Genomic DNA, 17,015 nt, shown 5'->3' with positions numbered 1-17,015 from the left:
AAGGCGCTCTACTCGTAATCTGTGAGTCATGGGTTCGAATTCCTGTCACATGCACGCCCTCACAGCCGTAGTGGCGTTATAATCAATCCCACTATTCGTTTGCAAAAGAGTAGCTCTACAGTTGGTGGCGAGTGGTGGTTATTAGTTGCCTTCCCTTTAGTATTACACAGCTAAATTAGGGACGGCTAGCGCAGATAGCCCTCGTGTAGCTTTGCGTGAAATTCAAAAACAAACAAACAATCTTAAATAGATTATGGCTCAGAATAATCTGACATATTTCATTAAAATCGAAGTCAAGTCGTTAGATTATGTTATGGTACGACTAAAGCAGACAGCTGACGTCATGGAAGATAGAACTGACGATTTTCCCATCCTTGCTTTCCAGTTTGGAAATCATTAACGAAGACAGTGTTAAGGGTCCCCACCTTCAATATACCAAACTCCCCTTAAAACTAACGTTTTACGTTGTCATTTTATGACGAAAGAATTTAAGCATATATTTGCTTTTAAAGTGGGATTAAATACAGTTGTATGTTTGTGATTTAGACATTTACTGCTGTCTCATAAAACCTACAAAAAATACAATTTGAATTTGAAACGAGTTCTGGCTCAAAACAAAATACACCTGCTTTAGGCACTTTGGGAGTTGGGAAAAAAAAAGGCGGGGGGGGGGAAGGGTCTTGTCGTAAACATGCCGACATTAGAACGGGCATTAATGATGCTTCAGTCCTAATTAAATTCACAAATTAATCTTTTTTTTTTTTTTTAATAGTGCTTATACAACCGCTTCTTTCCTCACATTAAAGTTTCGAGATCTAAAAAACAACAAATGTGTTTAAAGTTGTGAATGAGTGTTTGTCTTAAACCATCCTATAAAGCTACACAAGCGTTCTGTGCACAAACATCTCTAATTACAAACTGGGAGACTAGGGTAAGACAGCTCGCCAGCAGCACCCACCGCCAACTCATGAACTGCTCTTTACTGATCTAATAGTGCAATTTGACCAGCACTCTCATAATGCATCAATCTTTCCAAAGTATTGTCCATGTGTCTCTGGAGCAATGGGTCGCGAACAGAGAATTCTCAGCCTCACAATCAGGACACAATAACCACTAGGTCTTCAGTATGAGTCAAGTTTAGTGATTCAAGTATTATATTATTATTATTTTAAATCAAGAAATATCTATTCGTAAATTTTAAATTTTCACTGACTAAATGGCAAATAATACTGTGGGAGTCTAAATATAATAAAATAATATAAAAGGATTTTGTGTTTGTTTGTTATTAAGAATAAAGCTATAGAATGGGCAATAAGTACTCTGCCCACCACGGGTACTAAAACCTGGTTTCTAGTGTTGTAAATCCTCAGACAAATCGCCGTGCCACTTGAGGGTTAAAAGGACTTAAAAATTCGAATTTTAATTTATTCAGGGAAACAACACTTACTTACGTTACTTCTCTAAATATATGTTTTAATATATTTGATCTAAGTTAACGCCCTCCAGTGGTTTACTAGTAAGTTTAATGGTTTATAACGCTCAAAACTGGGTTTCGATACTCTCAGCATAGATGGCCCATTATGTAACTTCCACTTAATAACAAAGTCAATTTCACAGGTATTAAGTTTCGGCCTCTTTTACAAATATTTACGATTGTTGGATAACTTACCCGAAAATATACGTTATATAGAACATTCGTTACCGAAATGTAACTTTTGTAAGCACCCAAACCTTACTTTATTACCTTTTTATAGCACAATTTTATTAGTTCTTTTAGTAAGCTTAAAAATTAATAAACTCTCGTAATCGTACGATGTAAGAAACGAGCTCCAAATGGTCGTATAGACAGACGTATAAACCTCTTAACAAACTGTCGTTACTTTGGTTATTTAATTACAATGGACGTCCACAAGCATCGTGTAGTTGATATGACGTAACATGTTCTCAAGTCTGTCGCCATTTTACTTAGGGTTATCTGCCACATTTTACTGTCTTTTTAATTAGGCTATATATAATATAAGAAAAAGGTTAGTACTAAATGCAGACCTACTACCCTACCTTAACACGGCATGGTGTAGGTTTACATAAATCTCGGATGTATGACCTATGTTACTAAGAATAAACATATTCATAATATTACAAAAACTAAGAAAAACAAAACCCCTTCGAAAGCGCTCAGTTATATGGGTTTTTTTAACATTATTTCTGTTACAGAGTAAACGTAAAGAGAGATGAATATAAATGCCAAATAAAAGGACAGGCTTAACCTAATCCAGTGGTATACCTGAATAAGCAATATAAACAGTGGGAGAAGGGGACGTTTGCCCACCTAATTTGTTCTTGCCCCCCAATTTGCCCCTTACCTCTAATTTAATCCTACATACCTAGAACAAATGTACTGTGTAACAAGAAAAGAAGTTCGCACGTGCACTACTGGTTTACGAGATGTTTTCTTTTTTGTATACCAGGAGTCAAACAGATATATTCTACAATAATAGGTATTCCCTTTAACCCTACTTTTTATACTAACGGTACTACTGCACTAAGTAATAATTTATTTAATTAAATAATCCTCGATAGAACATTATTCGTAATCCACTTTTAAAAGGGCTTCCTATCCTTCACCTCCCTCAAAAAAGGACTTGCTAGTTATGCATATAATTTTCAAAAACCAGGTCTGTGAGTAATTTGGGGTTTCAACACTCAGTAAAAGTAATATTTGAAACCTAGCTTTGGAGCAAGGCAATTTAGCACACTAAAATTTGGAGGTAATATCAAGTTCCTTTAAAAGCACATGTGACTTGTTTTGTCCCTCCTCAAAAACACTTTTTGGTGCTGGCGCCCCGACTTGGTATAAATTAATACATACTTTTTGTATAAATAGCAGCTAACAAGAAATTTCAAAAGTGAGTTACAGTAAACTACACCTTAACGACATGTTAGTAGACCTGGGCTATTTTAGTAGTATCTTTAGATATATCAACTCCCATTTCTAATATTAGTCAAACAAAACACTGGTTAATATCGTAATATTACTTGTGTTTGTATTTTCTTACAGAAAAGCCACATTAGGCCATCTGTTGAATTCACCAAGGGGAATCGAACCCGATTTTATCGTTGCAAGTCCGTAGACTTACCGCTGTACCTGCAGGGGGGTGGGTGTAATATTACTTACGATAAGTTACGAATTAAAGAAAAATATAATTGTAATACTTTTCTTTAAAAAACAATAATTAATTAGGTTAACTTGTATCTGTTTTTGTTATTATGATACATCCTACTAAAAAAAAAAAAAAATCCGAGCCACAGAACTGTCACCTTGGTGACATAACCATAAAAATGAAAGTCATGCTTGAGACAGTGAACAAATTAAAAAAACAAAACGGTTGGACTAGTTGAAAACAATAACCATCCAGTCTTTACTCTCATTATCTTCAACTTTGTTAGCACAATATCTCTTAAATATTCACTATATAATGATTATATAAAAGATTTATTACATTTTCACCAAAGGTAAACCACACAGTATAGCCTGTGCCGTAAGACCTTATGCATTTCTCGATATGCGGCATAATCTGCTTTTGACTGTAGTTTCTTCAGCAAACCAAAGAAATAGAGTTAGGTCTCGTATAATGAGGAAATCTACATAATAGTTATGGAGCATTTAAATCATTTTAAAATTCACACACACACAGTAACCTTAAATTGATTTAGATGTGTGAATGAATTCCACGCACGCTGTAACGTACAAAACATAGTGAGGAATGGAGCTTTAAATTAATATAGATTGTCTAATATTCAATGAAAACGCTTTAAAATATTATTCAATAATTTCACACGATAAGAACAAATAAAATTACATGTAAAATTTTGGGGCACAGTGGTATGTCTGTGGGCTTACAACCGGGGTTCAACACAAATAGCCCATTGCGTAACTTTTGTTCTCAATTTATATAAACACACAGATAATAACCAGTACACAGTGTTCTCTTTCAAAAGTAAATACAATAAAAATTTTGAGTAACAAATATTTTTATTTCTTGCTTTTGAAGTTCACATATCACGCCGTGTTGTGGCCTACAGAGTATTCATTACGTTCACTTGCTACGCCGTGTTGTAACCTACAGAGTATTCATTAAGTTCACATGTCACGCCGTGTTGTGGCCTACAGAGTATTCATTAAGTTTACATGTCACGCCGTGTTGTGGCCTACAGAGTATTTATTAAGTTCACATGTCACGCGGTGTTGTGGCCTACAGAGTATTTATTAAGTTCACATGTCAAGCGGTGTTGTGGCCTACAGAGTAATTATTAAGTTCACATGTCAAGCGGTGTTGTGGCCTACAGAGTAATTATTAAGTTCACATGTCACGCCGTGTTGTGGCCTACAGAGTATTTATTAAGTTCACATGTCACGCCGTGTTGTGGCCTACAGAGTATTCATTAAGTTCACATGTCACGCCGTGTTGTGGCCTACAGAGTATTCATTAAGTTCACATGTCACGCCGTGTTGTGGCCTACAGAGTATTCATTAAGTTCACATGTCACGCCGTGTTGTGGCCTACAGAGTATTCATTAAGTTCACATGTCACGCCGTGTTGTGGCCTACAGTTCATTAAGTTCACATGTCACGCCGTGTTGTGGCCTACAGAGTATTCATTAAGTTCACATGTCACGCCGTGTTGTGGCCTACAGAGTATTCATTAAGTTTACATGTCACGCCGTGTTGTGGCCTACAGAGTATTTATTAAGTTCACATGTCACGCGGTGTTGTGGCCTACAGAGTATTTATTAAGTTCACATGTCAAGCGGTGTTGTGGCCTACAGAGTAATTATTAAGTTCACATGTCAAGCGTGTTGTGGCCTACAGAGTATTATTAAGTTCACATGTCACGCCGTGTTGTGGCCTACAGAGTATTTATTAAGTTCACATGTCACGCCGTGTTGTGGCCTACAGAGTATTCATTAAGTTCACATGTCACGCCGTGTTGTGGCCTACAGAGTATTCATTAAGTTCACATGTCACGCCGTGTTGTGGCCTACAGAGTATTCATTAAGTTCACATGTCACGCCGTGTTGTGGCCTACAGAGTATTCATTAAGTTCACATGTCACGCCGTGTTGTGGCCTACAGAGTATTCATTAAGTTCACATGTCACGCCGTGTTGTGGCCTACAGAGTATCCATTAAGTTGACATGTCACGCCGTGTTGTGGCCTACAGAGTATTCATTAAGTTCACATGTCACGCCGTGTTGTGGCCTACAGAGTATTCATTAAGTTGACATGTCATGCCGTGTTGTGGCCTACAAAATATTCATTAAGTTCACATGTCATGCCGTGTTGTGGCCTACAGAGTATTCATTAAGTTCACATGTCACCCCGTGTTGTGGCCTACAGAGTATTCATTAAGTTCACATGTCACCCCGTGTTGTGGCCTACAGAGTATTTAAGTTCACATGTCACCCCGTGTTGTGGCCTACAGAGTATTCATTTTCCCGATTCATGCCATGCGCATGTTTTCTTGACGTCATGACAGTACAAACTGCAACGTGACATTATTACAGTGTCTACTGAGTGATCGACTGCCATCCTTCTTTACGTACTTCTAAAAGTTCATATTTCATGTCTGTCGTGCAATCTTTCGTTAATCGGTTTAACTCAGCCCATAAAGTTTCAGTTGGATTGATATCAGGCGATTGACCTGGCTATCCCATAATATCAATTCTAAAATATCTTTTAACGACTCCATAATTACAAATAAACTTATTTGATCATTTTGTAGTCTAACTGGAATAGATCTAAGAAACTACAACAGATACACAACACGTTTTTATGAGAAAATGTAACTAAAATCATGGAAAGTTCAGAAATTTACGAAAACTAGAATTAAAATTAGGATTTGAGAATTGTTTGTTTTTTGTTTTTGAATTTCGCGAAAAGCTACTCGAGGGCTATCTGCGCTAGCCGTTCCTAATTTAGTAAAGACTAGAGGGAAGGCAGCTAGTCATCACCACCCACCGCCAACACTTGGACTACCCTTTTACCAACGAATAGTGAGATTGATCGTAACATTATAACGCCCCCACGGCAGAAAAAACGAGCATATTTGACGCGCCCAGGATTCGAACCCACGAGCCTCCAATTACGAGTCGAACGCCTTAACACGCTTGGCCATGCCGGGGCCTAGGATTTGAAATCATATATGAACAGATCTGGTTTAGTGCGTTCTAAAAACGTATACCGCAAGACGCACTTTTTGTTTAAAAATATCGATATGATACCTTGAAAAATCCCAATGTATCTCCAAGACAAAAGTGATGTGTTAAGGCAAGAGGTTAGCTTTGGGTCTACTCAAAGCGGCCTCTCATACAGATCCTAATCTCATTTCTTACCAATTACAAGTATTTTCAACAGCATAAAACATTCAGTTTAACTAATATTGTCTATATACTGTGAAGAATATGATGTATTTGACTGTATTTACTCAACAGGTTGAAAAAAGTCAAGGTTACATCCAGGTGTTGGTTGCCGAGTCAAAATATTTCTTTCTTAGAATTGTCTTTCCAAAATTAGCGTCTTATAAGGCGTAAAATACGGTAGTTTAACACGTTTCTGTTGTCCAATAAAATACGTAACAAATTACCAACATTTTCAAAGGATCTTACTTTTTATTCACTCCCTGTAAATACGTGCATAAACAAATTAATGTATAGATAGATATAAGTAAATATGGATAACATACAAGGTACTCAGAACATTACCGTCCGGTCTAGACAGTTCTTAAGAACTTTATAAAAGTAGTCCTAAACAACGGAGTTACAGAAAAATAAAATAGAACATCTCTGGCTAGATATATTTATAATATACCAAAGAGAAGTACACTTTAAGTGCTGTTGGTGATGGTTTTGTTTTTTGCATATACTAGTAAAAACGTCAGACAAGTCTCATCTATTCCATTCAGTAGTTCCGTGCTCTGAATTTATAGTTACGCTGTTTTTGTCCTGTTGTATCCACTACCATTTGCTTGTGCTAATTAAACCGAAGCTCAGCTTCAGATCCTATGTGCCATATCGACATGGAACTGATATGACCTTTGACATGTATCCTAGTTGTAGCGTTGATTCGTACAAATTTCACATCAAGTGCTTTACATTTGTTGTTTAACGCTAGGACTGACATAATGCGCATTAACTTAACACTTAAAGTCTGAGACTTTCTTTTATAAACTTGTGATCACAAATCAACATTTTCAGAATAAACTACATAGTAATACGTGACTGGAGCTTTATCACACACTCAAATAAAACTTACATGCGGTGAGCACAATAAATAAACTCCAGAGAAGAACATGTCAGCGAAACCTCAACCAGCTGAGGATCCCAGAGTACCTTTACTAATGGAGCTGGTAGTGGATTGAAACCCCACCAATTCAGAAAGAACTCGCGCAGTAACAAAACGTTCAGTTGCAACATTGAACAAAACGTCAACCCATTTGTTTACCATAGGTCTGGAAGGAAAAAAAACACCAAAAATGATTGGTGAGTGGACAGTGTAGTGTAATATTTGCATTTTGTATTAGGGTTATATATTCAAGAGACTTCACAATTCAGGAAGGGAGCAGTGTTGTGAGCTTCATTTAATGTTGTACTTTGTTGACAGAGGAAACTACAGGTAATAACGTCGCTAAGATCGGAGTAGCCTAGAACACCTAGAAAGTACTGAAGGATTTGAAGTCAAATTTTCTAGCAAATAGCGCAGATAGCTCTCGTGTAGCCTTGGGCGAAATTCAAAACAATAAAATTATAGTAAATTCTAGGGTAGATTATAAATTCAAGAGTCAAGAAAATAGAAATGTTTCTAACCGATCGAGTAAATCATGCTGTGTTTTTAATAAAGTATTTGGACCTATGTTAGCTACGAATACCGAGTTACTTTGTACGAGTAAGTTGATTTTTTTTGCATAAGTGTAATAAAGTTAGCGTCATTTGTAAACACGACATACAACTTACCACTTAATCTTGTAGAAACGTTAAAGGAGAAAAGAAAAAAGAAACTAATTTGTCATTGTTACTTGGACTGGGCGTTGAATTCTTTACAGAAAACAATTTAAAAGCATCCGTCAACGAACGAATATTACAACTGTACAAAGCCTAACGCCCAGATATTTTAAACATGCAGAACTGCAATTTTAATGTGGTAAGTAGTTTGCTTGATAGAGGGAACTGCTGTCTTAATAATGATACTACATTTAGCCTAGAATCTTCTCAAGATTTAACATCATGTCTTCTACTATATTCGAGTGCTAACGAATTCAGGAGGGTGCGCCCTTTTTTCATAATTTTGCACCCTTACGCTCCAAAGTGCACCCCACTTTTAAAAAATAAAAAATTTCAATAAAAGATGTTTTCCTCCCTTTTCTAGCCACCAGTCTGATTTATATTATATTTAATATTGGTGTATCGTCTGGCAGCATCTATAAAAATGACATATGTAAAGCTTATATAACACTCATCCAGACAACTGGAACCCCCTTTTCAAAATCCTAGATCCACTACCGTGTTCGAGGACAAAATATAAATACAAGATATTTATAAAAATTGTAAAGTTGCTTCAAGTTAGCGAAGAAGATAGTACAGTGAATCACTTGTGTGTTTTCAGTCTGGAAGCACAAGTAAGTTTATTTTCACACTATAGTGGTGCAGTTAGCGTTACAACAGTGTACAGCGCAGTGAAGTTTGTAGAAACGTCAAGGATAGAACAGACTAACCTGTTATCGATGTTCAACTATTTTCACAGGATAATCCCCCAGTGGCACAGCAATATGTCTGCGGATTCACGCCGCAAGAAACCGGGTTTCGAAAGCAGTGGTGGGCAGATAGCCCTTTGAGTAACTTTGTGCTTAACTACATAGAAAATTTACGGGACAATGTAAAACAACGTGTTAAAGAAAAAACGACGTTATAAGAACATAACAAAAATAAAGTATAACATTTAAATGAGTAACGAGATGTCTAACGCCCAAGACATATCAATACGGGATAGCGAATGCAAAATAACCGAAAAAGAAAACTATGACACAAGATTCAACCCTCAAAACGTATAAAACTTCAATCTATCATAGAATAAAAAAAAGGATTGGGCTAACAAAATCCTAATACGAAATTCAACCCACAAAACGTACAAAGTACAAGACACTATACAATAATTAAAGAAAGTATTTGCTTAAAACCAACTATCCTAATATAACCAGACAACAATTACAAACATTCAAATAAGCATAGCAGCGAAAGGCCTGAGGTTAAAACATGTTACAATAGGCTTATCATTGAACAGTTACACTCATTAAGACAGCAACAAAACTCACAGTGAACGAAAATTCTCCACTTCTAAACCTGGAAAAACCAGAAGATTCTGATAAAAGAATCCTTAGGCAACGTGTGACGTATTAAAACTGTTGAAAAAGTTTGTTGTTTTTCCAACACAACTAATTTTCCATTAAATCAACTCACTAGTGTGAACTTTTCTGTGTTTAAGGCTTAGAAATAACATGATACTCATACTGGGAGATGTGAAGGGCTTACAGTATATTTAAGTAATATTTATCGTTTGTAGCTTTTTGTCATTTGCTACACTAAAACCAGTTCAAGTATGATTTTACATAAGAATTCGGCAAAGAGTGACGTTATTCTGAAAGCTATAACAATGAATATTACTTCATGTGTCAAATCTGCGGCAGACATCGACGACCATGGCATGCCAGACTTCTCTGTTGTCAATCCTGCTTATCAACTCGATATAACTCATTGAGTTCTTGGTGACATAGTTATTGAGGCTGTCAATATATTTAGTTCTTTGACACCCTCTGCTTTTCCTCCCTTCTATTTTTCCCACATAGCATCACTACTATATCAAATTATTAATAGGGATGACACAGTATTTTAATATACGAGTCATGTGATACTAATTCTTACAACTTATATGCAAAAACTGTTAATATAGTGGACGCATTTACGAATTTCATGATTTTTCTCAGTGCTTTCCAATAGATCATTTATATTAAGCTTTATACATCATAAGTGAGATTAAACAAACTTTTGCATTTGATTTGTGTTTTGTAAATCTGTACTCGATATTAAACGCTTCTGGAAATACGAGATATTTGCCACCAGGTGGCGATAGAAATAAAAATGGTAAGGGAGACTGTCAAATCCCATTTTACGGACAAACTGAAGTAGCTAGCGGTTACTGTTGACTGGCCGTTTTCCCGTCATCAGTTCAGAATTATATGGACGGTTAGTGCAGATAGTTCTTGGTCAGCTTTACGAGAATATCTGAAAACAAACAAACAAATTAAAAATGTAGTAATCGAAAACGGAGAAATAAATCACGTGAAATAGAGATGAAGTGTCAGTTACTTTTAAAAACGACAGTTTCTTTCTAACGGAAGTGACTGGAGAGTTAGGCCTATCAACCTTCGAAAATACAGGTTACTTGAGATTTGTATATTCTGAATATATACATATGAACGAAACACCATTAAGTGATGTCTGTCTGTCGTGATTAAATTGTCAGCTTAGCGTTATCGAGACCCAGAATTTAGTTAAATGATTAAGTACGTTTTTGTTTAATTATCAGTATTGCGTTTTATTATAATTCTGGGTATTATTGATAAACCCAAAATATGTTTAAACTAATTTTAAGAAGAGAGTTTAATCAGTAAAAGATGCACTCAAAGTGACCTTCAGAAATAAGTTTAATCAGTTGAGCACATGGTAAATATAACCCCACAAAATCGTAATCGATTCAACTTAGTAGGATATCATCTGTTATAACATATTAAAACCTCCTGCCTATGAAAACTTAAATCGTCTCCACCAATAAAAAGTTTAGGTTCACAACCAGATCTGTTTGAACCTGTTAGGTAAAGATTTTTTTTTTCCAAAATAAGTTATAGTTGGATAAACACGAGCACGTTTTACGGTGCTACGTGGGTGTTAAGTGGTTATATCTGGGTGTACATGAACACGTTTTGTGGTGTTCTTATAACTGGGTACACACGAGCTATTGCGCGCTGCTATTCTCGAGCTTAGATGGTGGTCTTTGTTCCCCGCCGAGCAGGCTGGCCGAGGGAGGTAAAGAGATTTGCGGTTCTCGCTGGGAATGAGCTAGCCACTGTCTCCAACTTCGGCGGCACGTTGTGTAAATAACCATTCTTAGGAAGGGAGTGATTGAAGGGGAAGGGAGGAGGAGAAAAGAAGAAAAAGTCATGCGCGGTGTCGCTGTTTATCTGGAAAAGTAGCCGTGTAATATACATCAGCCGTCACTAGAAACGTTTACTCACGATTTGGCTACCTTTTATAGAATATTTGTGTGCCGCCGACTTAATCAAAATGGAGTTTTAGACTCCTTACTGCGTCCAGGTCTTTTAGTTATAAACACCCGAATTTCTTAATTACCCTTCACTGACTGAGTATAGGGACCTATTATTTTATCCCATAAGTTCTTGGCTTGCATTTGCTTTCTTTAACAACCCTCTAAAGGCCATTTATAAAAGTTTAATACATTTCTTATAACAGGACATATTCGAGGAACTAAGGCAACTAGATTGTGAAACATCAACTTTCTGTGGTGAACATGAACTAAATCCGATTCAGGGAAATGTTTTTGTTGTTGTTTTGCCGATGTTTCAAAATTTAAGTCCTATCTTCGGTTATATGATAACAAGTACCACCGTTTCTCTGAAATAGCGAGCAGGATTATGTTTGTTGAAGCCCTTGTGTTTCAGCGTCACTTGGGAGGTGGTACAATACATATTTAATAAGTTCGGTAACGTATCTCCATCTTTCAAGGGCACATACTACAAGTTTTAACTATTTCGTAATTGCTTTGAAAATCTAAAGCCTTGAAAGTAATCATTCGTTCTGGCAAGGAATTTTAAAAAGAAGTAATTGCATGTTCCGGCTTTTGTTCTAATACTTTCTTTCTCTCGCACAGAAAACTTTTTTTTTATTATCGGAGTTCAACTAGTTCTACCACTACTTTATTCCACGCATGCGTATACGAGATAGAGCAGGTTGTCTGATTGACATGTAATCAGGTGACAAGGACAGGATTATCAGAGAAGTAAATAATATATTAATTTTTTTTCAGCCTCGGAAAAATAAGTCGTTCTTCATGTGACTATTGTCTTTGTCTATCACTTTACCTCAACAATTTTGTTGACTGAATTTTCATATTGTGTTGTCTATGTCTATTTGCAATTGATAATACCTCGTTGTACAATGAACTATAGTTTATTGATAACACTATGTAACACAAATTTTATTCTAAATAGTACGTGTTATTTCTTAATTGCTTATGTTGTAAAAGTACAGAAAATGGCCATTATTCCCTTCAAATTTTGCTTTTGGGACCTGGATAATGAAATTTAGAAGTTAACCTATTTTCAATATAAAAACGGCAAATTTGCACAATTTCATTTACATAAGGTCTGAATAAAACAACATATGAATCAAGATTTACATGTATTTATACTAAAGTTATACAAAAATGTTTAGAGGTGAGTAGTTTTTCGAGATTTGCGACTGTAATGTAAATCAATTTTACGTATCAGCCCCCAAATATAGTCTCCCATCATGTTTTTCTATAACGCTCCCAGGTCACAAAAGCAAAGTTTGAAGAGAAAAATTGGTCTTTTCCATTTACTTTAGGCATAAGCAATAGGGAAATAACACTTTTTGCCCAGAAACAAGAAAAATTAAAAATTCTGTTACATAGAATTTATGTAATAAATACATGTATTTATTATTACATACATAATAATGTATATTATTGTAAGAATATTATTATATTCTCAGTTATCCTTTAACTGCTTATCATGCTCTCCACATACCCTGTATATATATATATATATCCCAATTTTTGTTGTCTACATCGCTCACCTATTTATTGACTATATCCCCTTTTTCTGTACTATACAGCACACATCTTTAAAAACAAAACAAAACATAACTAAATCAAATTTTTCATCAATTACTTTGAGTGATAGAATTTTGTAGTGAGACAATTGGGTTTAAAGCTTTTTGTAAATCTTTAAGAACTTTAAAAACTTTTAGAGACCAATACACGAAATACGTTAACTGAGTCGGTGTTATCCTGAGGCAACACGTTATATGTTTGTTTCTTTGACAGAAGAGTATGACGACGTATAAACAGGATGGAATTGTTTGTTTGTTTGTTTGTTTGAATTTCGCACAAAGCTACTCGAGGGCTATCTGTGCTAGCCGTCCCTAATTTAGCAGTGTAAGACTAGAGGGAAGGCAGCTAGTCATCACTACCCACCGCCAACTCTTGAGCTACTCTTTTACCAACGAAAAGTGGGATTGATCGTAACATTATAACGCTCCCATGGCTAAAAGGGCGAGCATGTTTGGCGCGACGGGGATGCGAACCCGCGACCCTCGGATTACGAGTCGCACGCCTTAACACGCTTGGCCATGCCGGGCCAAACAAGATGGGAGGAAAGTTAGTAGACGGTTTCTACACTTGGTATAATATGGTTTTCATTATAAAATTTGTACAGTTATAAAGTATATTGCCATATAGTACTTACACTTTACGTTTCTCAGGAATCTCTTCACTGAACATTCACGTCCTTTTCAGCCGTAGGGGCGTTATATAATGTGACGTTTATAAAGACAGTAGAACTGGCGGTGGGTGGTTTGACTAGTTCCATCCCTCACGTCTATCGTTTCAAAATTGGAGACGGCTAGTACAAACATCCCTCAAGTAGCGCCGCGCAAAAATTACCAATGAAATATTCAACATAAGTTCTAAGGATGTTAAGTCAGCAAACCTAACATTCTACTCGACACACGTCACAGTGACACACGCGTTGCTGTGAGTAATATTACATAAAAACACACACTAATGATTTCACTTTATATGTATTAATTTATGAAAAACCGTGTTCAAGACACGCAGTCAAATAATGGTTTGTTTTTTCAACAACAAAACAGATGAATATATTTGCTAGTTTTTATAACAGTACATACAGTTGTCACAACATAAACAAACACTCTACTGAAACAGTGGAAAAGTCTTGCCTTCTAATCATAAGAGTTCTACAGCCAAAATTAAACTTTCTATGTGACAGTATTGAAAAGCTAACACCACTTATGAAAGACAGCAATTCCAACGTTAATGGCGTACGTAACAGATGATAAAAGAAATAAATAAATATAAATATGATCTTATCCTTAAATTACCCCTTTCTACCGTACTGTGCTATGAATAGATACACTTTTCTTACGTTTAATTATTGTCTTACTACGAACGTTGAATTATCAATATTATAATTAGTTCACACAACATCAACAGTGATAACAAAGGAATGAACGTAACAGAGCAGAACTGGAACATCGATTTCTTAGCATGCTTTACCCAAATGACGTCCTGTGAATCCATTAGTCTTAGAATTTACTTTATCGATTATTGAAGATGAAGTTTGAGAAGATTCTTTACTGGGTTCGAATCCAGTATAATCTTAAAATGTACTTCATTGGTTATTAAAAACTAGAACTATATTTCGTCACAGGATTTGTTCTATCAGGATTATTTTGGAATACCAGTAATTCGTTAGTAACTGCAAAGGAAACTTCCACTATATGCAGTGAAAATTACAGTTTCGTAATGGCATAGCCAGGCTTATCTATATAGAATAATCACAGAAGGAAATTGAGAGTTGTCCTTTATCAGAATAAAAAAAAAATCGTAAATCACTTTATTTTTGTTTCTGTTTTTTTTTCACTGAACGTATTAAATTACCTCTACACATGTTGCAGATGCACAGTATTGTGAAACTTACGCTTCTGCCAACACCGTAAGATAAATCAATGCTCACAAACCAGATAATCCTACATCTTTTACAGTATAACAGGTGAGCCTTCTCAATATGTTATAGATTTTTCTTCTTGTAACTTCCATTCATACGTGTTCTATCCTTCTATAGGTTTTCGCTCACCTTTTTTATTTCTGTTTTGCGTGGAACACTAATATTGGCTTTTTTAACGGGCTGTCTTTACCTTATCAATAAAAGAAGAACTAGGTACACGTAACACCTACATAAAACCATAACTTAGATATATCAAATGCTGACAAACGGAAATCCAAGTTTGATAGATTAATGAGTCAATAGAGGATTTTGTTATTACGTTTGTATAAATCAGGTAAACATAAAATAAAAGAACCGCTTTGGTAGTATCCTTTCAACTAACGAACTGCAAATAGAAAACAATCACCGCCACAATTATTATAGGATTGGTTTGTTTGTTTTGAATTTCCCGCAAAGCTACACGAAAGCTATCTGCGCTAGTCGTCCCCAATTTGGCAGTGTAAGACTAGAGGGAAGGCAGCTAGTCATCACCGCCAACTCTTGGGATAATCTTTTACCAACAAATAGCGGGATTGACCGTAACATTATAACGTCCAAACGGTTAAAAGGGCGAGCATGTTTGGTGTGACGGGAATTCGAACCCGCGACCCCCGGATTACGAGTCGAGTGCCTTAACCACCTGGCAATGCCGGGCCCATTATTATCAGAAAGACAGTCTTGTTGCAGTTTAAAATAAAAAAACTATAACTGATTTTGTTACAAAGCAATACCATGCAAAAAGTACTTAACACCGACCACAACGCCCACCATGCTTGAGCAAATATCTATTATAATAATACTCAGTTTTTGTCTGTCCGGTAAAATACGCGTGCATTTATTTCAACTGATCTAAATATAATTTATTAGATACTTTGTACAATAACAAATTCAGAGGTTATCAAAATTTTAAAAAGGTCCAACATTAGGTCATAGAATTACGTAATAAATTTACTCATTAATAGTACTAAGTGCAGTAGAGTTTGGTCTTATTTAAACTGAAACAAAAAATTATAAACAAGTGTTAAATATTATTTTTTTTATTGAATATACGCTGTACATAATAAAGGCTCAACTACTGTTAGGCCTAAGACAAATGGACTTGTAGATTTCGGTATCTGCGAGTAGAATTTTTTTATACAAGTCTAGGAAACTGTATTCAATGTTGTAACAAAGACACTAAACTGAATGTATACGTTTCGCGGTCTCTGCTAGTTGTTTTAATATTTACATGTCCTTTGAGGAAGAAACGGTTTACCTTACAACAGAAAGCAACCTGGACTTCAAAAATAGAATAGAGAGACAAAAATAAAACGTTGACTTCTCTCAAAATTAAAGTTATTCCTCCATAATGTTGCAGATAACGTAACACACCAAAGCTGAACGTGCATGACATGTTCAGTGTCATCGCTTAGATCTTCCGATTCGTTATTCGGCGATACGCCACGTGAACCTTAGACTTTTTATGAATCGCTACAAAACAATACCTGCTCAATTTAGTTCTAAGACTGTTGGTAGGTCCTACACCTACGCGAGTATAGGATGTCCTCCGACTGTTGGTAGGTCCTACACCTACGCGAGTATAGGAAGTCCTCCGACTGTTCGTAGGTCCTACACCTACGCAAGTACAGGATGTCCTCCGACTGTTCGTAGGTCCTACACCTACGCGAGTACAGGATGTCCTCCGACTGTTCGTAGGTCCTACACCTACGCGAGTACAGGATGTCCTCCGACTGTTCGTAGGTCCTACACCTACGCGAGTACAGGATGTCCTCCGACTGTTCGTAGGTCCTACACCTACGCGAGTATAGGATGTCCTCCGACTGTTCGTAGGTCCTACACCTACGCGAGTATAGGATGTCCTCCGACTGTTCGTAGGTCCTACACCTACGCGAGTACAGGATGTCCTCCGACTGTTCGTAGGTCCTACACCTACGCGAGTACAGGATGTCCTCCGACTGTTCGTAGGTCCTACACCTACGCGAGTACAGGATGTCCTCCGACTGTTCGTAGGTCCTACACCTACGCGAGTACAGGATGTCCTCCGACTGTTCGTAGGTCCTACACCTACGCGAGTACAGGATGT

General features: G+C 36.4%; 1 long non-coding RNA gene across 2 annotated transcripts in view; it reads right to left on the bottom strand.

Annotated features, from left to right (window-relative positions):
* Positions 1-10,033: 10,033 nt before the first annotated feature.
* The window catches only part of LOC143253480 (uncharacterized), a 51,986-nt gene continuing 45,004 nt past the window's right edge, over positions 10,034-17,015 (bottom strand). For both annotated transcript variants that reach the window (XR_013029663.1, XR_013029662.1), the window contains one exon: positions 10,034-10,331. This is a non-coding gene — a long non-coding RNA (uncharacterized LOC143253480). The remainder of the gene's footprint in view (positions 10,332-17,015) is intronic.

The sequence above is a fragment of the Tachypleus tridentatus genome, chromosome 6 (genome assembly GCF_004210375.1).
Source record: "Tachypleus tridentatus isolate NWPU-2018 chromosome 6, ASM421037v1, whole genome shotgun sequence".
NCBI lineage: Eukaryota > Metazoa > Arthropoda > Merostomata > Xiphosura > Limulidae > Tachypleus > Tachypleus tridentatus.
Note: the sequence above shows the minus strand (reverse complement) of the source record. Positions and strands in the feature narration are given on the sequence as shown.